The sequence below is a fragment of the Cebus imitator genome, unplaced genomic scaffold (genome assembly GCF_001604975.1).
Source record: "Cebus imitator isolate Cc_AM_T3 unplaced genomic scaffold, Cebus_imitator-1.0 Scaffold417, whole genome shotgun sequence".
NCBI classification, from domain to species: Eukaryota; Metazoa; Chordata; class Mammalia; order Primates; family Cebidae; genus Cebus; species Cebus imitator.
In genome coordinates this window covers 1,603,521-1,610,646 of record NW_016107732.1, presented here as the reverse complement: position 1 = coordinate 1,610,646, position 7,126 = coordinate 1,603,521, and the positions used below count along the sequence as shown (strand labels likewise).

Sequence of the window (7,126 nt, the reverse complement as noted above, 5' to 3'; positions counted from 1 at the left end):
CCACCATGCCCAGCTAATTTTTTGTATTTTTAGTAGAGACGGGGTTTCACCATGTTGACCAGGATGGTCTCAATCTCTTGACCTCGTGATCCACCCGCCTCGGCCTCCCAAAGTGCTGGGATTACAGGCTTGAGCCACCGCGCCCGGCCCTATGTGAATTTATGTATTTATATCAAGTTTTCTAATTTCCATTTATATGAAATGTCCAGAACATGCAAATCCACAGAGACAGAAGAAGATCAGAGGTTGTCAGGGGCTGGGAGAAGTGACTGCTTAATGAGTGTGGGGTTTGTTTTGGGGCTGTTTCACTTACTGGATCTTTTACCTTGGATGCATACTGTTACTTCTCTGCCCCAAAACAGAAGAAATAAACCCACCAATCTGATATAGAAACTTTCATTTCACTCACTTGGAATGTCTCTTTCCATAGTCCATGGGTCCTCCCATTGCTCCAGCTTAGAGATCACATCTGGTTTGGAATCAGGAAGTCCTGTCAGTGGTGAGAAAGGAGGAAGAAAATGTGGATGATATTGTTCCAAGTCAGCCAGGATCAGACACTGCTGCATATAAGCCAAAGAATGGGAAAAGTCTCTTCCTGGTGATATGGGATGGGCTGTCAGTCTCTCCACACAGGGGACCCGGCTGGGGAACACAGGACACATAAACATGTGAGTAACTGAAGTCAAGGCAGGGGATAAATACAGGAGTGACAAGGATGAAGAGACAGGGGCCTCATCCACAGACAGCAGGTTGCTGTGGTTCCTTAACATCACATCTCGGGACAAGATCCTCTGCATTGGGCCCAGCAGCCCCCACTCCTCCCATGTGAAGTCCACAGCCACATCCTTAAAGGTCACTGGCTTCTGAAACATCACACGTGGTGCCTTAGTCATGGCCATGTTTGACAAGGGTAGTCCCATGGGGAATGGCAGTAGGTTAATATTCTGGAAAATGCCCTGTTGTCTTGGGGGAGGCTAAATGGCCTAATTAAAGAGAGAGTGCTCTTATCACCATGATTCTGTGCTGGGTGCTGTAGTTCCCACCTTCACGGTGTGTTAGGAACTGTTGTATGCCCCCAAATCCATATGTTGAAGCCCTAATCCCCAAGGTTATAGTATCTGGAGGTGGGGCCTTTGAGGGGCATTTAGGTTTAGGTGAGGTCATGAGGGTGGGACCCCCATGATGGGATTATGCCCTTAAAAGAAAAGGAAGTAAAACTAGAACCCTCTTTCTCTGCTCCATGTGAGAACACACCAAGGTAGTCATCTGCAAGCCAGAAAGAAGGTCCTTACCAGAACCCAATCATGCTGACACCTTGATCTTGTACTTCCACCCTCCAGAACTATGATATCTGTCATCATCGCCCCTAAGTGCTCAGCTCTGTAGACTCTAGAGGCCAGCTGGATAGCCCTCATCAGCTCCCCCTACCCCCACTGAAGTGATGATGTCACTCCTGTGTGATCCCCACCTCCTTCGTGACTTGGTAGGGGAGGCCTGAAGGCCAACAGCATGTCTGCATCATCCCTGACGTGTGCCCCAACCAGACCCTTCCTGACACCATAGTGGTGTCCCCAGGCTCTGGCTGAGAAGCTGTCCAAGTCTTCAGATATCTGACCCAGGGTTAAGGTCCCAAGCCTAGCTATATTGACGGTCCCTTCGCCTGTGTGGTGTCTCCCTGGAAACCCCAAGGACCAGGGACCTGTCATGTGGCAACATCAATTTCAGAACCCCAACTTTCCATTTTTTTTTTTTAATTTACTTTTTTACAGAGATGGGGTTTCTCCATGTTGGTCAGGCTGGTCTAGAACTCCCAACCTCAGGTGATCTGCCCACCTTGGCCTCCCAAAGTGCTGGGATTACAGGCATGAGCCACCGCGCCCAGCCAACTTTCCATTCTTTAAAAGATACGTGGTCTTGGCTGGGCGCGGTGGCTCACACCTGTAATCCCAATACTTTGGGAGTCCGAGGTGAGTAGATCACCTGAGGTCAGGAGTTCAAGACCAGCATGAACAACAAGGTGAAACCAAAAAAAAAAAAGATACGTGGTCTTGCTCTGTCACCTAGACTGGAGTACAGTGATGCAATCACAGCTCGCTGTAACCTCGAGCTCCTGGGCTCACGTGATTTTCCTGCCGCAGCCTCTCAAGTAGCTAGGACTATAGATACATGACATTACACCTGACTAATTTAATTTAAATTTTTATAGACAGGGTATCACTATGTTATCCAAGCTGGTCTCAAGCTCCTGATCTCAAGGAATCCTTCCGCCATGGCCCTCCAAAGTCTTGGGATTACAGGCGTGAGCCCAGCCCCAATGTTCCATTCTTAACCCCCAAAACCCCTACCCTCTATCCAGATGCCAGCTGTAAGGCAGGTGTGGCTCAGTGCCACTATTCACTCATTCATCCACTGCTGTCTCTCATGGGTCTAAGCAAACATGCCAGGCTCTACTCTGTCCCTGTCCTGGGTATTGACTGATAAGCAGTGCAGTCACAAAGAACCCCTATGCCCCAGATCTGCTCAGATGTGGGTCCCTCTACCCATTTCCTCATCTCTAAGCCCCAACCAGGGATGAGTAGGAGGAGGAGGAGGAAGAAGAAGAGGGACTGTGGTTAAAGAAGACCTTACCCTGAGATGTGCACACCAGGGCTTGTGTGGGTATTAGAAGTGCCACAGGAAGGGGATGGAAACGAATGTGCATGCTGAGCCCATTTGGGGAAACGCACATGGACAGCATCTGCCAGGAATGCAGTGTCCTGGGCTTCCACCTCATCCTCTTCCATGCTCCTCTGTGACAGAAGAGCTGGGGGAGTGGAGGGATTATGAGGGTGGCTAGACCTGCCCTTAGGTCCCAGAGACCCTAAGGCCCCAAGGCCCAAGGCCCTGCCAACGCAGTACAGACCTAACCTGGGCCTGCTTCCTCTTGCCCACCCTTCAGGGCTTGACTGAACCACAGCCCCCAACATTTACTTATATGCCAAGCATGCTGTAGACACCTTACAGTTATCAGTTCACTTGATCTTCACTCTGCCCCTGAGTGAGGCAACACAATGAAACCAAATTTATGGGAAAGATATGAGTTACTGAGAGGGTATGATGCTTGTCTGAGTTGAGCTTCTACAGCAAAGCATGTGCCCCACCCCAGGATCAGACCTCTAGGCAAAAAGGTGGGGCCTGAGAAGGCAGTATCCATGCTGACTGATGAGGTGACTTGTGCCCTTCACGTGAAGAAGGCATCTGTACGGGTAGTGATGGGGTGAACCATGTTCCTCAGAATTAGCCTGGGGATATGGTGCTGCCCTGGGCACTAGTATAGAGGTACATGCAGCCTCTGTGGATCTGGGGTGACCCAGGGAGGATGCAGCCTGGGAGGCAAAGGCCCGGGACCTGCGACTCCACTGCATGCCACTGACTGACTATATCCCAGCTCTCAGCCTGTTCCCTAGAAAGTGTAATGAGGACAGACTCCCAGGAGGATGGAATGGCATCACTCTGTGGGAAGACTTTAGTAAAACAGAACATGAACACCTCATGGCATCCTCGTTGCCTACAGCCACGCCACTTTCACACCCTCCTTCCCATCCTGACTCCCAGGAAGGGCAAGGGAATCACTGGGCTTGGGACTCCATAGAAAAAGACTTCCTGATTTGCTGCTTAACAGCTGTGCCAAAAAAAAAAAAAAAAAAAAAGAGCTGTGCCTCAAACGCCTGCCTCTGAAAAGTAAAGCTCTCAACACAGAAACCTCACCTCATCCAGGTACCTCCTCTGGACCTAGGCTGGGTGCCCGTGGGCAGCCACAGCCACCTGTGCTGCTGCCCCCACGCTGCCCCTGGCTGTGGGCTTCTCAAGGGCTTGCTGTGTGATGCTGAGTTCCTTAACATGGGGACAATGTGTTGAAGCGTGGCAATGTTCAGGCACTGCCAACCAGATAAGGGGACCCACTTCCACCAAATGACAGCAATTCCCCTTTCCTGAGAACCTCCTGCAGGTCAGGCTGCCCAGCAAACACCTTTGGTGGTACTCTCAACAAATCAAAGGGAGGTGTCATCATTACCCTCTTTTACAGGTTGGGAAACTGGGGCACAGAGAAATTAAACCAAAGGTTGTTTGGTGAGTGACTGGCAGGCAGAGGTTTGAAACTTTGTGCTTTCAAAAATACATGTGCATTTTTTACAGACATACAAGTGCTCAGGTTAGTGAATTTGGTAAAGGCACAGGACTGTGTAACTAACATTCAAATTAAGCTCTAGAATGTTGTGTGAGGATGGAAAAGTTCTGAAGCTGTGCTGTCCAATATGGCACCATCAGCCCCAGGAAGCTCCTGAATACTAGCAACATAGCTGGTGTGACTGGGAAATGGAACTTGCTATTTTATTTGAATTTAGTAACTACCATATCGGACAGTGTAGGGCTAGGACATTTCAGCACCTTACACAGCTCCCATGTAGTAATTAGTCCTTGCAGAAAAGGTGTCCCAGACGTTTTTTTTTTTTTAAGACAGTGTCTTGCTCTGTTACCCAGGCTGGAGTATAGTGGCATGATCTCGGCTCACTGCAAACTCTACCCCCCACCGGGTTCAAGCAATTCTCCTGCCTCAGCCTCCCAAGTACCTGGGATTATAGGCACTTAGCACCATGCCCAGGTAATTTTTGTATTTTTAGTAGAGGCGGGTTTTGCCATGTTGGCCAGGCTGGTCTTGAACTCCTAACCTCAGGTGACCTACTCGCCTTGGCCTCCCAAAGTGCTAGGATTACAGGCATGAGCCACCACGCCCAGCCCTGCCTATTCTTGAACTTCATACAAAATTATGGGCCCTGTTACAGTCTGAGGCCTCAGCTCCATGTTCTCAGGCTTTGGGGACAGCATCCACAGGATACCTCTATGAGGACCATGTAAGAACAAAGTGAGGTATCAAGTGGATGAGTGCTCTAAACAGAGAAAAATTGGTCATTCCAGCTGTACCGAATTCAGGTCCTAACAGACACTCCCAGGAAGGAAGAGCAGATATGGGGCCTTTTGTTCCTTCCTACAGAGGTAAGCGTACTGAACAGACTATCTGGGCCCTGATTTGCCCAGTACCCACACCTTCCTCCCCATCTTTTTCCTAAGCTGAGAATGGCAAGCATGGTGGTAGAGTCTGTCAGATCTAGGATCAAATCTTCACTCTCTGCCATGATTCTGGGCTGCTCACTTCCCTCGGGGTCTGTTTCATATCTATAAAATGGAACTACCTGTGAAAAGCTTTTTGCTCATTCATTCATTTAAGGAATGAATTATATTTAACAAAGTATTAGAGTTTTGGATTTTATTAATAAAACGTATGGACATGTGTTTTTCTCTTGTTAGATATGTACCTTCATAACATCCTTGGTTTTCCCTCTGAGCCTACAAAGCTGACATTTGCTGCCTGTGTTTTACAAAAGAGTTTACCAACCATACTGTGATGGCCTGGGCAGTGATGGAGAGTTTACAGTGAAGGGTGGCCTCACCAGTCAGGGGTAAAAGACCCTCTCTACCCAATGCTGAATGGACAGTGATGAAGGGGGCAATGGGAGGCAGGAGTCCCATAAGGAGGTAGTGGCCTAGAATGGGCTGAGGAAGGCAGGGCAGTGGAATAAAGGCAGCAGAAGTAGGGTGTGTTTTAGAGGGATATCTGGTTTCTGAAAATATCTAGCCCTGTATCTGCCCCCTGTACCACTGAGACTACCACCCCACCATCTGCCTCACCTGGCACCTCAGGCTCCATCACCTCTGCTCTGTCTCCACGCTGCTTGGGCCCAGCAGCTCCAGGGTAGGAAGCGCCTGAGGTCTCAGTCCTGGGCAGAGGTCCCAGGTTGCTAATGACTCTTGCAGAGACAAGTTTGTTTCCAGGGCCACTGCCGCCTTCTCTTTGATCATACACACCAGTGCAGCCCCAGGTTCTTGGCTTTGACTTCAGGGGTCCAGGCCTGGGATTCTGGAAAATGAAGTACGGCTAGTGAGCACAAGCAGTAAGAAGCAGGTGTGGTCATGGCCATGCACACAGGTGCTCCTGAGACAGACACAAATACACCCAGGCTAGGCTCTTCCCAAGCCTAGGTCCCATCAATGGCCTCCCCTTCCCAAATTAAGAATATACATCCACACAAATACCTGTACATGAATGTTTACAGCAGTAGCACTTATAATATCAGAAGAGTTGTAAACAACCCCAGTGTCCATGAACTGATGAATGAGTAAACAAACTGTGGTATATCCACATAATGGAGCATTATTCAGTCATACAGAGGAATGAAAAACTAATACATGGACTCTGAAAACATGTTCAGTGATAAAAAGCCAGTCACAAGAAACCACATATTGTATGACTCCATTTATAGGAAGTGTTCAGAACAGGGGAATCTAGACAAATAAAGTGGATTAGGGTTTGCCAGAGGCTGAAGGAAAACGGAATGGGAAGTGACAGTAAGGGGTATAAGGCAAACTCACACAACTGAGGTCACGCCTGCACAGACAGGTGGCGTCAACACATGCAGAACACTCCCCTCCCACGGGCGCACAAGCGGTAACACTTGGCCAGACACGGGAGATCGCGCCCCTACACGCCGCGCGCACGCCTCTCGCACCGCGCCGACCCGGGGTCCGCGTTTCACTCACGGGTCCTACCCGCCCACTCAGTCACACCCACCGCCAGCACACTCAGGCCACGAGCGCCTCGCCGTACCTCATAATTATCCTTGCTGCTCCACCACACCCACGAACTCACCACTGCGGCAGGCTCCAGAGAGAGGATGACCGCGCAACATTCCGCGCGCCCAGCCGCAACTTACATACCCACCGCCGGCACTTCCGGTACGCCCTTCCGCCTGGTGGCCAACGACCGCCCAGGACTTCACCTCCCAGAAGGCCCTGCGCGCTACCTGCTTGATAACGGCCATGCACGAGATACAAGGCCTTCTGGGAAATGGAGTTCACAGCGTGCCGGGACCGGAAGGGGAGCGTGGGAGCAGCAAAGCGTGGGAACCTGTCAGCACTAGAAGGGAAGTATATTGACATCCATAGTTTCGTATGTTCTTTTAAATATATAGCATGTTTACTTTTTTCTTTCTCTACGCGCACACACGTACACACATAAAAGTATATCGGA

At 49.8% G+C, this 7,126-nt stretch overlaps 1 protein-coding gene across 3 annotated transcripts in view; it reads right to left on the bottom strand.

The window, feature by feature from the left end:
- ZSCAN22 (zinc finger and SCAN domain containing 22) overlaps window positions 1-6,819 on the bottom strand; it is a 31,099-nt gene extending 24,280 nt beyond the window's left edge. The window contains exons 1-3 of one of the 3 annotated variants that reach the window (XM_037731748.1): window positions 6,746-6,819; window positions 5,728-5,956; window positions 410-490 (exon numbers count right to left, since the gene is read on the bottom strand). The gene's annotated coding sequence lies outside the window, so the exon portion shown is untranslated. Of the gene's footprint in view, window positions 1-409; window positions 491-5,727; window positions 5,957-6,667 lie in introns of all 3 variants that reach the window. The other 2 variants (XM_017509618.2, XM_017509619.2) reach the window with 2 other exon arrangements.
- Between the last annotated feature and the right edge of the window lie 307 nt (window positions 6,820-7,126).